Source organism: Hipposideros armiger, unplaced genomic scaffold, assembly GCF_001890085.2.
Source record: "Hipposideros armiger isolate ML-2016 unplaced genomic scaffold, ASM189008v1 scaffold_286, whole genome shotgun sequence".
Classification (NCBI taxonomy): Eukaryota; Metazoa; Chordata; class Mammalia; order Chiroptera; family Hipposideridae; genus Hipposideros; species Hipposideros armiger.
This window is the reverse complement of record NW_017731636.1, coordinates 1,472,710-1,476,577: the sequence shown is the minus strand read 5'-3', so window position 1 is coordinate 1,476,577 and position 3,868 is coordinate 1,472,710. Positions and strand designations below refer to the sequence as shown.

Below are 3,868 nucleotides of genomic sequence, written 5' to 3'. Positions count from 1 at the left end.
CTGAAGAACAAAATGACAGCAACTTGTCTGTTCCCCTTTCCCCAATTCCCCAGCGCTGTTCCCATCCCCCCAATTCCCCAATAAAAATCTTAAAACAACAACAACAACAACAAAAACAAAACCCTTCTGTAAGTTGGTGACTGTCGTGTATAAAATCACTACCTCATATTTAAAAAAATTATCCTGAGCCTATTTTCACTAACACTACCCCTCATTCAGGCATTATGAGGCCCTTCACAACCTCGCACCTCCTACCCTTTCCTGCCCCATCTCCTGACTTTTCTTCCTTACATTTTTCAAATGTTCAGTAGTACTGAACCACCAAAAATGCATACATGCTTTTACACCTGAAAAAATATAACTGGCTCTTCAAAATTCAGCTCAGACATCACTTCCTCAGCGAAGCCTTCTCTGTCCCTCCTTGCTTATACCTTGAACACAGTGGTTGCACTGTTGTTGCTGCAATTTATTTATGCATATGCCTGCCTTTCCTTTCAATGACAAGCACATTGAGAATAGGAGGGTTCATGTCTTAATCATTTCTGTATTCTTAACATCTGTCTATGATGATCTTTGGCACATTAGAGTTGCTTAATAAGGTTTCTGCAATTAAATGAATACTTTGCTTAGTCCTAAATTACAAGTTCATGATAAACTTTTATACATGTTAATAAACCAGTATCTTGAAAAATTTTTTTCTACATGTAAAAGTTGTGCTTGATTCTTTAAGTTCCAATCCCTTTGTCCAAGTTAAATAAGTCATCTAGAATCATTAACTTGACTTCCTTGCCTATAGCTTGTGACAACCACTTCTCACTCCATGTGCTGTCAGGAATTTGGTCCTCATCTTAGAGAACAGTTGAAGCCAGAGATCACAAAATGGCTGCTCAGACTTTTGATTTTCTATTTCATTTTTTTGTAAATTAGTTGTCAACAAGCAAAGTTGAAACATTCTAGCATCTATTGAAAACAGTGGAAAATATGACAACAGTGGGTCCTTAATTCCCATGGTGACAACAGTGTGAAGGACCTGAGTAGCCAGTTGCTACCTCTCACATGGCACATCTCTACTCGCCCATTCGCTAGCCCACATTACTGCCTGTTGATACCTGAGTATCAGTTATCATTTATAATTCTTCTTATGCTGTTGCTTTTCTCACCCCTGCCCTTTTAGTTATCCTACAGCCATTCAAGTTTGTGAACCCTGGTTTTTACCATTACATCCCCATACCCTAATTTGTTGCAGCATCACCATCTCGTGCAGAAAATGGCTTAGAACACCTGTGCCACCTTAAATGCACTCTGTGTCTCCCACTAGTATGGGCAAATGCCTGATTCATTTAATAGTAATAATCATCCCCACACTAGGCACTTCATAATGGGTCAGGGGTATAGATGATAAAACTAAATAAGACAGACTTCTTTTTTCCTTCCTTTAAGGAGTTCACAATGTTTTGCATTTTCACCATGCTGTATACCTTTCAAAGAACTTTAATATGCATTAGTTCGTTCTGCTTAAAAACTGTGTGTGTATGTGGGGGTGCGGGGAGGAGGAAGGGTGAATCCAGGGTAATTATATTCCTGGCTTTAACATTAAGAGCATTGCCTGGAGGTACATTTGATATTTCCTGAAGTTTTATAAATGCCAGGCACTATTCAGTGTTCTAAGAAACAACCAGGAATAGAAAGAGTGCTTGCTCCTACATTTCTGGAGCTTACAGTCTAATGAGGGAGGCAAATGATCCAGCACTTAATTCAGAGAATAACACCAGGAAGGCTATGAAACTGAATAATGCGACAGAAAGTGGGGAAGATAGCCCTGGTTGGGCAGAGATGGTCTCCATGAGGAGGCGACTGCTAAACTGAGCCCTGCTGGCAGGAGCTGGCCCCAGGACAACTTGAAGGAAGCTCAGAAGGACGTGCAAGCGACGAGGCTACCCCCAACTCCGGGCCGCGATCTTTCTCCCTCGGCCTGTCCCTGCAGTTAAGACAAGGCTTTCAACGCCTGCGTTTCCCCGTCACTATTACTTACAGAGTGCTGCCCCGGCCTTGAAGCAAGGCCCTGGTCGCTCCACAGGGGCTGCCCGCGACCCGGCCTGGTGACCCTTCGGACGCTCCAGTGTTGGGAGGGCTCAGGGTCGGCGGGAAGCAGGGGTGTGGGGTGGGGCTGACTGATCAGCACTGCCTAATATGGGTCTGGGCGGCCCAGCGGTATATAAATAGAGGCTCAAAACGGGCTTGAGACCAGGGCCGCGCTCTGCGGAGAGGGGGAGCGCGCTGGCAGCTCCGCTGAGGTGACAGGTGCTAGCAGCTCTTGGCACCTCGGGCTGGGGTGGGGGTGTGAGAACCTTGCAGTCCAGGCTCCGCGAACCGCTCTGGGTCTTTGCAAGGCCTTCCCGTGCTGATTCCAGACTGAGGCCCTCCCTCCAGTTTCCGCGTTCTGCACCTGCCAGAGTCTTCCCATGCTGTCCCCCCACCCCCCACCCCCACAACACCATCACTGAAGGTCGGCCAGGAGGGGCGAGGATGCTTTTTTTTTTTTTTTTAAATCTGGAAATGGGATTTTAAAAAATGACAAATCTATCCGTTTAATCTTTTTTTAAAATGCAAAACGACCCAAAACCCTGTGTGTGGTGTCATTGAATGTGGCCCTGTAATAGGGTTGCCAGATAAAATACCAGTAGGAAGTTAAATGTAAAATTTGGGTAAACAACCAATATTTTTTTTTAGTATATATCCCAAACATTGCATGGTCAATTCACATTTAACTGGTTGTGGCTCTTTTGTTTGTCTTGTGTTCTGTATTTTCATTTGTAATGTCTGGCAACTCTACTTGGGAGCCATCAGCTCCATGACCTTTGCCCTCAAGTAGAAGGTTTCCTGGAAGCCTGAGACAGGAATGGTTAGCTATGCTGTTTGGGTTGGTGCAGGGAACCAATGATTTTCCTGAGGGAAGTGTCACAGAATATCTAGCGTTGACCTTAAACAGACAGACAACCAGCTGTTTCTCCAGCAATATGAATTTATTCGGGAACAACAACAAATTGCAATTGAGGACACTTAGCCTAATGGCAATCCATTTGCAAGTCCAAAGAAGAGGACCATTCTTTAATGGGGGGGGGGTGCAGTAAAGAAGGGCTGTTGTAAACAGAGTCAATTGGAGGAATTGAGAGTTAGAAGTGTAGTGATTTTTCATTGGCTGAGTTGAGCGTTGGTGAAGGTAAGATCCTCTTTCTTCCTGCTGGAGTAGTAGAGTAGAAAAAGATCTTCCTGTTGGAGATGGAAAGTACTATCTTCCAGTTTAGGGTAATTAAGGATAAGTCATAGGGCATGAGAGCTCCCCCTACAGACCCTCCCAACTCCAATTTAAATGAGGTTTCTATTTACTAATCTTTGTGCTTCTATGTGGGTAAGACAGTAGTATTAGGTCAGCTAGTTTAAAACAAAACAAAATTTGTGTTTGGTGGTGGCAACACATTTTTTTTTAATCTTATACAAATTTCTTATAGTTCTGGAAGGCAGAAGCCTAAAATGGATCTCGCTGGGCTAAAATCAATGTGTCCCAGGGCTGCATTCATCTCTGGAGACTCTAGGGGAGAATCTGTTTCCTTGCCCTTTCTAGCTTCTATTAACTTTCATTATTCTCTAACTCATGCCCCTTCCTCCATCTTTAAAGCCAGAAAGAGTTTTTCTTACATTGCATCGCATTGACATTAACTGTTCTTTTGCTTCCCTCTTCCAAGTATTTTTTTTATTTCTTTTTCTTTTTTTTAAATTTTTTTATTGGGGAATTGGGGGGATGGGAACAGTGCTGGGGAATTGGGGGAAGGGGAACAGACAAGTTGCTGTCGTTTTGTTCTTCAGTCTA

At 43.5% G+C, this 3,868-nt stretch overlaps 1 protein-coding gene across 5 annotated transcripts in view; it reads right to left on the bottom strand.

Moving 5' to 3' along the window:
• KBTBD12 (kelch repeat and BTB domain containing 12) overlaps nucleotides 1-2,148 on the bottom strand; it is an 86,960-nt gene extending 84,812 nt beyond the window's left edge. For all 5 annotated transcript variants that reach the window (XR_002125764.1, XR_002125765.1, XM_019658653.1 and 2 more), the window contains exon 1: nucleotides 2,033-2,148. The gene's annotated coding sequence lies outside the window, so the exon portion shown is untranslated. The remainder of the gene's footprint in view (nucleotides 1-2,032) is intronic.
• Nucleotides 2,149-3,868: the final 1,720 nt, after the last annotated feature.